Source organism: Mercenaria mercenaria, chromosome 10 (genome assembly GCF_021730395.1).
Source record: "Mercenaria mercenaria strain notata chromosome 10, MADL_Memer_1, whole genome shotgun sequence".
In the NCBI taxonomy this organism is placed as follows: Eukaryota; Metazoa; Mollusca; class Bivalvia; order Venerida; family Veneridae; genus Mercenaria; species Mercenaria mercenaria.
In genome coordinates, this window is record NC_069370.1 from 44,340,505 (window position 1) to 44,352,767 (window position 12,263).

A 12,263-nucleotide genomic window follows, 5' to 3' on the forward strand; every position below is an offset into this window, starting at 1 on the left:
TGGAATATCACGCCTTAGACACGTGACATAGTATCCCACTCGATCGAACCTACGACCTCCCGCATTCTAAGTGGGCACTCTACCACTAGGCTACCGAGGCTGTGAAAGTGCAGTCAGAAGTGAGTCTTAAGGTAAAACCGAGACGGACGGTCAGCAGAATGCATTAGGTATTATGCACATTGCTGTGAAAAGCTTTCCTACCCTTACTGGTTGAAAATGTAGGACAAGTTCATTCTCCCTGAGATTTCCCCCTAGCTCAGTTCCAGAATGAGATTGTTTAGTAAACCCCACTCCCACCTTTGCTCAGTGGAGAAGTTTATCCCCCCTCCCTTCTCTGTTATTCAAGGTCACATGTATCTACCTAAAATAGAAATTGGTATGGAAACTCTACTCTCTGAGTCTGCTATTTCTTGGGAAGATGATTAAATTGTTTGTACTGGACTGTGATGTTATTTCCAGAGAAAAAGCCCTTGAATGTAGCTGATTTATCACACCTGCTCCTATAACAGACCTGATAATATATGGTTTAATGAATGGGAAAATAATTGAAATCTTACAAGTTTTGAAATATACTACTTGTCTGAACAACAGCCTTTCAGTCAATCAGCAGTTTTAAGACATTTCATTGTCAGTTTCCTTTCATGTATCATTGAAATTCTTCTACGGTTTTTGGCTGTAAACTAGAGTAACTTTGTAGAGTATTTCTGCACTTTTAGTCACCTTGAGCAGTTGGGTAAGTATGTTGTAGATGCACTGAAATTTTTTATTGTATTGAGAAAAATGTTTATTTAGTTAATGTACCGTAATTCTTCATTGTCTTAAGCAGAAGTGCATTGTAGTTGTACTGAAATTTTTCATGGCTTTGAGCAAAGTTGGTATGTTGTAGATGTACTGAAATTCCTCTTTGCCGTTAGCAAATTGGGAAGTACAGTGTACGAAATTCAGATTTGAATCCAATAGCCCGTTCGGGCTACCAGATTATAAATTTTCCAAGCCCGACACCAATTTCACTAGCCCGAACTTTAACACCTTAAAATACATAATTTTTGCACCATATAACATTTTGTTTTACAGACATCTCTATGCATGTTTGAAGTAATAAAAAAAGACATACAGTACATGTTTGCCATGTTTTTGAAAACTTTTAACTCGAAATACTCCAGTCCAGATCAGCATCGACAGAGTCCAAAAGCATCGGACATGACACTCCTTGCCAAAACGAAATCTAAACTGTTATGCCCGATTTTTTAGGATCTGTACTCGCCAATTACTGCAACTCGGACTGTTGACAATTTGTAAGATGTAATACCGAGTGCTGAATACACATTACACACACGCTGATAGCATAATTTAAGCTCCACCTACTGCAGGTACTTGTGAGATTTTCGCGAGAAGTGTGAAAGCTAATCAAATTATCCGTTACGCTAGAGGTGGTTGTATTCAGCCAATTAGAGCTGCGGTTACGTCTTTGACACTGTGTTTGATTGTCAACACGTAAGTGTGCAAAAACCAATAATTCCATAAGCGTTTCTCAGTCTGGAAAATCACGATGCAGTACTCGTTTAATTAGCATGTGTTTTTTTAAACAAATGAGGAAAATTCAGTAGCCCAGTCGGGCTTGTACCTGTGGAAAATCGGTAGCCCGAGCTGAAATTTGGTAGCCACGGGCTGTCGGACTACCGTGAATTTCGAACACTGGAAGTACCTTGTCGATGTGCTGAAATTCTGAATTGTCTTGAGCGAAATCAGTTTTTGCAATTTTAAGGTCGGGACTGACTATACTTGTTGTTTTGGGCATGATTATTTGAGCCGCGCCATGAGAAAACCAACAAAGTGGGTTTGCAACCAGCATCATGATCCAGACCAGCCTGTGCATCCGCGCAGTCTGGTCAGGATCCATGCTGTTCGCTAACGGTTTCTCTGATTGCAATAGGCTTTGACAGCGAACAGCATGGATCCTGACCAGACGGTGCAGATGTGCAGGCTGGTCTGGATCCATGCTGGTCACAAACCCACTATGTTGGTTTTCTCATGGCGCGGCTCATTTTTGTCTTGGCTTGAAGATGTGGTGACAAGATAATGGGAAGGCGAAACATGAAACCTAAAGTAGGAGACCTTGCTTAACCCTTAGCCTGCTGCAGGCGAATTTAACAGCCTTTGCAAACAGCTTGGAACCAGATCAGACGCCGATTAAATCGGCGTCTGATCAGGTTCCAAGCTGTTTGCTACTCTGACAATATTTCTTCCAATCTTGGAGCAAATTGAATGAACTTTACAATTTTAGCAGACGACATTTCCAGCAGACGACAATTTATCTAGCATGCTAAAGGTTAATTACTCCAATTATAAATTGTGATAAGTACTTTAACACTGTATTTCCTGAGATGTTGGGCATGCTTTATTAGAAAATATGGTAAGTTCACTGAATATAACTTGACGAAATATGTGTATTTTGCAGATTTTAATGTATGGTTTGTCAGACAGCATGGCCGTTCCTTTTAAATTAGAAAGCATGGTCATTTGGCTAAACTTGTTGTATGTTTAGTTTGAAAAAGCATGGTCATTTCATGGGACTTGGTGTATGATTTGTTTTCGAAAAAGCATGGTCATTTCACTGGACAAGAAAGTAAGTAAATATGTAAAGGTTAATGAGGTCTAAAGTTACACAAATAAAAAAGCACTTTACTCATTTGTATTATTTCAGTTTCAAGAGGAGGGCTGTTGTTTTGAATGAACCTGATTGTACTGTGACATGATCAGCCTATGACAGTAGTGAGAAGGTCACCTCGGCAAATGACTAGAAAAGGTAAAAACACATAATTGATATATGACAAGACATATTTAAAATTACATTATAACTGATGGGATGAATATATTTAGCCATTATCCTGAAGCATCTGTCTGGAAAATTAACCTAGTTCTGTTTTGTGGACATATTAAGTAAAATATTCTTTTCGTGAACGACCATTCAAAATGTCATTAAAATATGAAAGAAACTACTCTACAAATAAATTTTTATATTTGCAAAATTTTTGCTCTGCGTTTTTTTTTTCTCCATTTGAAGACTGTATAATTTTGTTATTTAAGGATAGCTTAATAAGATGTTGTTTCATTCTTGCCCAAAATAGTGTTGAAATACATTCCGTCAAAGTAATTTTCCTATTCATGATTTGATAATATCCAGCTGTTTAAGGTAGAGGTGTTTCGCTTTTATATTGAATAAATTAGATATACTATTGAAATATTTTCCTGTACAGTGTTTCACCTGTGTAGGGTTGTAACCTTTTTCCCCTTATCCAGTATTGACAGAATGTTAAAAAAAATTACAGTGGTTTGAATTTTACCCTTTTTGTCTGGTCGGCAATAGTCAGCACCTTTTTTTCACCAGTTTTGGGATTCTTGCTTGGCTTTCCGTCTTAACTGGGTTATATGTATTATAAACTAGGGCAAAGCCTCAGAACTTATGTTTTTGAAAGTTTCTTGTTCATTTAAAGGGGTTGTTTTCATTAGGGCTTTCATTTAAAGGGGACTGTTTTGATTAGGGCAAATGACAGCTCTGAGAGGAGATTCCTTGATTCAGGGGGTTTGTTTTAAGGCCTAAGCATACAAGGATTGGAAATTAAAGAATTCTTTTTACTGCACAGAGGCAGACTCTTACGATTCTGTTAAAACATTTTTTTTGTCACTGTCAGAATTTTCTTTTGATTTTTGGTGAAAATTTTTTTGGGAGGGTGAGGGTGGGGGTGGGGGGAGATTTGAAAAGGTACCACTGAACTCCCATTATTATGTCTCCCACCACATAGTGGTGTAGGAGACATATCGATTTACTCCAGTCTGTCTGTCACAAAGCTTGTCCGCACTCTAAGTCAAACATTTCTCATTCGATCTTCACGAAACTTCAACAAAATGTGTCTGCCAATAAGTGCTCGGCCAAGTTCGATAACTAACCAAATCGGCCAAGGCACTTCGGAATTATGGCCCCTGAATTACCAAAAATACTCCGATTTCTTGCGCTATAGGCGTCCTTTTGGTGTCAAGTAATTGCAAGCACATGTGGATTAAGTAAACAGTATATAAAGACTGACTTACTATTTAGATGATTAGGCAGTTGTGGTAGACATGCGCTTCTCTAGTTTTCTTTGACTATCAGATTTGTAATAAAAGTCCTTGGTTAACCGCTTATACCAATGAAAAAATAGAATTTGATAATGTCTGGTAATATCTTTCGTTTTGCTTCTTCACAAAAGATATTGAATTAGTTACACAATGAAAAAAGAAAAGGTTATATATCGTTGATGAAAGGGGGGATTTTTTCAACCTGTCTTGCAATTTTGTGACAGCCACTTGTAAACTTATTACCAGTTTATAGGGAATTTTATAAATCATATCATTTCTGTTAACTGTTAAACAGCACTCGGGGACTGCCAGAGCTCAAAATAGAAAAAAGAACAAAACTATGAAAGGAATTATTCTATGAAACATTTGAATATTTAGAATGATTTGTAACTTGGACCTTCCTCAAGTTTGTTTGGTCAGATGAGCAACTAAGCACCATGATGGACCTCTTTGTTTATTATCGAATCACTTGCTCATGGTATCATTGATTGGGTACATCTTTTGGACATTTCTTTGTGAACTTCCAGTTTTATCTTTGTGGGTTCATTGGGTTTGCTTTTCTCCAATTGTTATTTCTTGTTGAGTGATAAGCCTAATGAAAAGGTCAGAAAAGGATTTGAATATTCAGGTCATATTGTCTGTCTCTTTTATCAGGTTATTGTCTGGAAAAAAAAAAGTCTCGGGTCAAGGTTGTCTGTAGGTTTTTTGCTGGCTCTTTTTTTTGGGAGGGGGTGGGGTGGGGGGATCAGAGTAAACACTGGTGTCATTGAAAAGTGTGTTTGGAGAGAGGTATTGCTCTCATTGATTATTTTATACATACATTCGGAAATGGACATGCTTGCATTATTCTCTCATTTATGGTAGTTGTTTAACATTTAGTCTACTTGCGGCTAGTGGTTTTGCCTTTGCGACCAGTGCAGACCAAGATCAGGCTACACATCCGTGCAGGCTGAGTATGGTCTTCACTGTTTACTATTCAGTCAGTAAATTTTCAGTGAACACCCCTTTGAATAATAAGTTGTACCGCCCAAAATTAAAATTGGACCAGTCTATTTCAGAAATTTAGCAGGGTAAAGGTTAAATGGTTTCTCTCCACACATCAAGTTTGTGATGAAGTTTGTTGGATGGTCTGTATGTTCCTCTGTAAAGTTCTAGTGACCTTGTGGCTGGCAATGCTAGGGAAGAGCAAAATGGTTAGGGAAGGGCTAGCAGAGATGAAGAAGGGTCAGCAGAGTTATAGAAGTGCAGCCAGCAGTGCTAGAGAATGGCCAAGTTTGTCAGAAAACGGCCAGCAGAGTGCAATGAAATATCCATTCGCAAATCCTTCTAAGAAATAGCAGACTGGAATGAACCTGTAAAAATCAAATCATTCAAATTACACAGGTTAGCGATGTGGTACCATGTTTGCACTTTCCTTTGTGATAAAGACGAAAGAACTCCCAGTTTTCTTTTTAATCATAATCCAGACTAAATTATCAGCCTATTAGATGTTCTCCACTTCATTTGATGTAGTTAAGCCCTAAAAGACAAAAGAAAACTTTATATTGCCAAAAGGTAAAAACTCAGACATCTTAATGATCAATTAGTCAGGTTCATACATGAAAAACTTAGTTTACATAGTTACATTCAAGCGAGTTCAACAGCTTTAGAGCATACATGCGGAAAAGAAACACTGAAGTTGTAGCAAGACTTAAAGAAATGATTTCAAAAGAAAAAGTGCCAAGTAAAGGTCTTAATGGTCTTTTCAGCATGTCTCATACTGTATTATACTTTGAGAGTTGAGAACAGTAAGGCCAGGAGAGTATGTTTTTCATGATTTAAGTTGCATCTACACAAATGGTTATATGAGCCTTTCAAGCTTTTATTGGTGGATGAAGACCCCAGGTGCCCCACTGGTCAGTGTTTCTGATACCATGATAGAACCATGCACCTTCTGCAAGCCAGTTGTGTAGCTTCATCACGTGCTGACCCATGCAGCGATCAAGCCTAGCAAGGTAGTGCCAATAGACTTGGGAGAAGGATGGTCTGGGATACTGATCTTTAATTTTTTTCCCCCATAATACAAGCACATTCTATTCTCGTGTTTGGCATTCCCCTGACCCACAGTACTAGAAATTGGCAAGTACTGAGACAAACTGAATGTTGTTTTGACGGGCATAAAAAGATGTTAAGTTCATTTGGCACTATTGCTCCAACAGCTTCCTGATACAAACAAATGAATTGCCATGTCCGACATTTTCATATGTGAAAGAACAACATTGATTCCTAAATATAATTTTTCGTAAAAGTAAACTTAATGCGAAGATTTGGCCATCAAGTTCTAAAGGATGGTCTTCCACCAAATTGACCGTAGTTATAACAACACAGAACTAACTAAACTGATAGGGGGTGGAAGTGGGATGAAGCTTGATAAAAACATTGTTTTTTGGTCTGCCCATACATAGCTAGTGTTAGGTGCTTTTGTTTCCAGTCACTAAGAAGTTTGTTGTTGCTACTTGCAGGTTTTGTTTCCAGTCACAAAGAAAATGGTTTTTGCTAGGCGTAGGTTATCTTTACTGTCACAAAGAAGGTGGTTGTTGCTAGGTGCAGGTTTTCTTTACAGTCACGAAGAAGATGGTTGTTGCTAGATGCAAATTGTGTTTACAGTCATAAAGAAGGTGACTGTTGCTAGATGCAGGATTTCTTTGCAGTCACAAAGAAGACAGTTGTTGCTAGGTCAAGTCACAAAGGGGATTGTTGCTAGGCGCAGGGTTTGTCTTCAGTTTTAAGACGGAAACTCGTTGCTAAGCTCAGTTTTTTTTTCCAGTCACAAAGAAGATGGTTGTTGCTAAGCACAGGTTGTGTTTACAGTCACAAAGAAAACTTACTGCTAAGCACAGGTTGTGTTTCAGTCACAAAAAAAGATGGTTGTTGCTAGGTGTAGGTTTTGTTTCCAAACATTTGAGGTTGTTGCTACACTCACAAAGAAGATGGTTGTTGCTAGGTGTTGGTTTTGTTTCAAGTCACAAAGAAGGTTGTTGTTGCTATGTGCAGAACATTATCTAACAGTATAGCAGCACAATTTTGGATTTTGCAGGCTGTCCTGTATTTTAAACACTACCAAGGAGTATATATGGTATAACCATGCCACTATAAGGTCAACTTTCAAAATACCTTTTCCCCCTCCTACTACGCTGGGCAGGTAGGTGATGTAAAATCGTCTTGTTCCTCTCCGTATTAGTAATAACACCATTTCTTAGCCATATACAGCTGTGTTAACTTCATCATCAGCACACTGAAAGCCGTTACTGCTTGTCTGAAAAAAAAATTCTTTTATATTTGTTATAAAATATTTTGTGTGTGTGTGTTTTTGTGGAAGTAGTGGGAGGGCAAACAAACAGTATCTTATTTTAGGCTTCAAGCAAACACCTTGCTATAAATGACGGTAATGAATATTTTCCCCGTCGGTAATATTTTTTAGCAAATTAGCCTCTCCACAGGAACAACCTTGCTATATCAAGCATAGTGCTCAGAAAGGGTTGCTATGTAATCTTTTTGAAATATGTAAGTTAATATTCTGTAATTAAGTTTTAGGGCCTCAGTAAACAACCCTGTCTTCGCAAAATGTAACACCCCTAGGGGGCATTTATAAGGGAATATATGGTAATACGTTGTCTGGTAGCTGTATTGGAAATGCCCTGATGACAGTCATAATGGCTTTTAATAATACTGCTTTAATGTATATATTTAATCAGTAAAATTTCCAGGTTATATTGACTGCTCAGCAGTTTGTGTGTAAAGGTGTGTCATGTGTAGATCAAGGCAATTTATTTAATATTTTATGACCTGGCAAAGTCTATCGAGCCTTTCATATACCCAGACAGTATAGATAATCTTTTGATCTTTGGGTATAATATTGTTGAGTTGGAAAATAATCTCCATATATTGAACATACGTTCCCAGACAGGTTAACCAGTAAAATTGCGACCGGTAAACCCAATAATCGGGCACTTGAATATTGCGTACATATATGGTAACATAATCTGTCATTAGCCAGATAAAAGGAAATATTCATAGCTGATGGTAGACGAAATACACTTCAGATATTATCAATTATTCAGGCCAAAAACATAACTCAAGTGCGATTGTTTCCCCGGTGTCAGATGTCCGGTTATAAATTAGTATAAAGCAATAGTTTATCCCCTGATCACAGACAAAAGACATTTAATATGTAAATGAGGTTTGAATCTCTCGGACAGATTTTCATTCCTACTCGTTTCAGTTCTTTTTTTTCCGCTGTAATGTCTTTTATTTATAACGACACTGTTTCTGCTTCTAACAGGAAAAATAGATAAAAAATTTATGATTGAATAATGGAATAGTAGCAGAAGTTTTTAAAAGCCAAAACAGGTGAATAGTTTAAATCTGGTCTCAGTTGCAATTGCACATCTTTATTCGACATCTGGGCTGTGCTGGGTCTTTTTTTTAACTAACATAATGAGGACAAAACATTAGATGGCAAGTTTTCTGTAGATTGTGTCATTTTTTACTGTTAGAAATTCTTCAGTTGTTGAATATACACTCATTGAACGGCTTGCCAGTCAATTGTCAAAACTATGACATGATTTACAGTATAAATCACAGGGCAGTAGTTTGTGCTGTTGACTGGTCTACAGTTCAGTATGAGTTTGCTGAGTTAAAGTGAAAAATTGAATGAAGAAAAAGGACTTCTTATCCTGAAAACAAGTGCGCTAAATATCATTTTAAGTCGAATTTTGATTATCTGGAAATAAAATTTCGATCTCTTGGAATACCAGGTACCAAGTTTCAGCTATCTGTTTGGATGAAAACCATTGAGCTGCCCATCAAGTTGAGACATGTAAGTTTTCACATGTAACTAAAGGATCAAGCCAGTATCATGCATAGCATCTTTCTATAAAATCGTCAAAATTTAGTGTTCTGCATGCTTTTCCAGTTATTTATTTTTAGCGTAAGGGAGGTAACTCCTGTATGCAGTCTTCTGTAGTCTTCTACGGGTTTGTGGAAATTACCTCGAAATAAATTGGATGCATCATTACTAGACGTTTTACTAGATGCTTCAGTATTGAAGGTTGTAGAAAGTGCCACATTTTCAGAATTCGGTGATTTATAAGTAGCAGCAAGCCTGATCTTTGTTTGTGAAGGGCTATAATTATAGTTATACACCTACTCTTTTGTTTTGTTAGTGTCTATATATTTTTGAAAGACACGTGTGAACAACAATAATCTTGCGGGAAGGTCTTGCCGGTCTACAGTTATTCTTGCCAAACCTGTCCAATGACCTGTGCACCTGCAGAACAAATCTTTCTGAAACAAAGAGATAATTTGTTAGCAATGAAATCAGAGAAATAGATATATATCATGCTGGACACCCCTAACGATTTTGGGGTCACTCTGTTAAAGGTCAAGGTCACAGGGGCCTGAACATTGATAACCAGTTCCGATCAATAACTTGAGAACCATTTGACCCAGAATGTTGAAACTTCATAGGATGATTGAACATGCAGAGTAGATGACCCCTATTGATTTTGGGGTCAGTCTATTAAAGGTCAAGGTCACAGTGGCCTGTTCATGTAAAATCATTTTTTGGAAATAACTTGAGAACCACTTGACCTACAATGTTGAAACTTAATAGGATGATTGGACATGCAGAGTACATGACCCCTATTTATTTTGAGGTCACTTGATCAAAGGTCAGGGTCACAGGAGCCTGAACAGTAACTTGAGAACCACTAGGCCACAAGTGTTGAAATTTAGCAGGATGACTGGACATGCCAAGTAGATGATCCCTATTGCAGCCAACCATCAGTGTCTCTTTGACTTTCGCTCCTGACCCCTATTGACTTCTTGCCTATAGGACTTTGCATTGGGGGAGACATGCGCTTTAGTACAAAAGCATTTTCTAGTTTTGAAAAATTTCCTCCATAATAACAAACAATGATGGAACTTACACATTTGGAGGCATATTAACCATATATCTGGACCATCAAATGATTTACTAGTGTGATTTTTCTCTTCTTAATGTGTATATTCCAACTAGAATATTATTTTCTGGCTCATTAATGAATAGAAAAAGGTGAATATATTGCTGTTGTTATCACTGTGAAAAGTAATATTTGCACTTGTTCAGGATCGCAGACACTAGAATTAATACCGCCAACTGTCTTTTATGAGTTGGATGACCTAGATATTGAGTCATAAAGTAGGTGAGGATTTTTTTTTTTTTTTGCAATCTAATCAATATCTGGTGTCTCGTGTCCGCAGAACTGTCAATATGATACAGCGGACTGAGGCTACCAATCAATGGCCGGGCGAGTGTGACATTAAATGGCTGGCACATGTATATCGGAGATGTCAGTCTGGCGGGAAATATTGTTAATGCTCAAGTTCAAGAAAGTTTCACTGAAGGTTGAGGCTAAGAATGGGAATAGGGTTAAGTTCATGTTCAACAGTGTTTGACTGTATGTATAAGTAGGTCCTGAGATTATTTCATAAACATACTACATACCAAGTGTTATCCTTTGTTCTTTTAATGCCCAATGAGAAATGCCTGTTTCTGCTAAGCTGTCTCGACATTGCTGTCACTGGTTTGTGATGAACATTGTTCAAAAACATAATGTTGGTTGAAATTAACATCTCACCAAGATAATTATTTATTATTTCTTTTTGTATAGTTACCCACCATATACTTATTACAACAAACTAAATGTAGTATTTAATTTTGACGGTAATCTATCATTCTCTTCTTTCAAACTGCCCTTCTCCCGTTACGCAGACAGCAAATTACAATGCACTGCATGCTTTGTATGTACTTAATAAAAAGTGGAATAAAAGCGTTCATTTAAATTTGATAGAAATTATTGATGAATGTTATTTTCCGGTTCTCTTGAAGCAAATTTGCATAACATAGCTTTTATTTGTTTTGTTGAAACAGTATAGCTTCGATTTAAATTACACATTGGAAGCCAAGCTCTGGCATTGAACCTTTCTGGTAACAAATGTAAGCAGACATAATCATAGTCATCACTATGTCACAGTTTTTAAGAAACTTGCCTGTCAGCTGCTTGAAGGCTTTGCATGTCATTTGGTTATGTCATTGCATTCTTCAAAAAATATTCTGTGATGTTTTGATGACGGAGACTTCATTTCAAAATAAGAACACGGTTGCACACTGAAAAAATATCATGAGACATTTGAAATGTCTATGATTTTAAAGTAATTTTGGATAGTACAGCTGTTGCTTTTCGCAGCAGAGTTCCCGAAAAAGGGTACAACTTTCAGACACGTCATATAGTGTGTTCGCTTAGAGCCATATTTTTGGTCCCGTGCGGTTGAAAAAATGATTAATGGCGACATATACCAATCTGTTCCGTAACGTCTGAAGTTTATTCTAAGCCATGTTACCAGTCTGAATTCTGCGACTGGACCGAGTTATGACGTCGTCAGATAAAATGTCATGGGGTCTTGTAAAAGAATTTTACAGTAAACAAAGAAGGAAGTACTTTTGTGTCCAGTCAAGACTGTTCTGTTGTCCCAAATTGTAAATAAAATTTGTTTAAAGCCGTTTTTCAACAGTATTTCAGTTGTGTAATGGCAGGCACCTAACCGAACCAAACAAAATCTAACCAGTGTTCCTGGATTCTGTACCTGTTCAAACCTGTTCTCTGCAAGTAACTGCCAACATCCCCCATATGAATCGGTGATGGAGGACAAATGATTTCAGACACAATGTCTTTTATCAAATCATCACGGAAAACATACGCCCCGCTCAGGGATCGCACTCACAGTCTCACAATTCGTAGATCTGCGCATTAGTGGGCAGGCTGTTTGTGGTCAAATTCAATTCGACAACAGTTGTTTTTGTTTTCATTCTCAACGGAAAAATAAAGTTGATACTGGTGATTCATCATGCATAAATTTTATTTACCGATTTCATAATTTAATCAAGTTCTTTATAGAGGAAAAAACCAGAAGATTGAAGCAAATATCTTTTCATTGGTTTTCTTCAGGAGAAGTTTTCTTATAAATTGGCTAGACAGATGCTGCCAGAAATTACTTGTTTCAGGGATATCAGATATCTTTATTTTATCTAAAAAAGGAAATGTCGTCCTTAGTATTTCCTTAAGTTG

At 37.3% G+C, this 12,263-nt stretch overlaps 1 long non-coding RNA gene across 1 annotated transcript in view; it reads left to right on the forward strand.

The window, feature by feature from the left end:
* Positions 1–12,263, forward strand: part of LOC128559899 (uncharacterized) — a 67,059-nt gene that overhangs the window by 2,191 nt on the left and 52,605 nt on the right. The window contains exon 2 of the long non-coding RNA XR_008372747.1: positions 2,705–2,806. This is a non-coding gene — a long non-coding RNA (uncharacterized LOC128559899). The remainder of the gene's footprint in view (positions 1–2,704; positions 2,807–12,263) is intronic.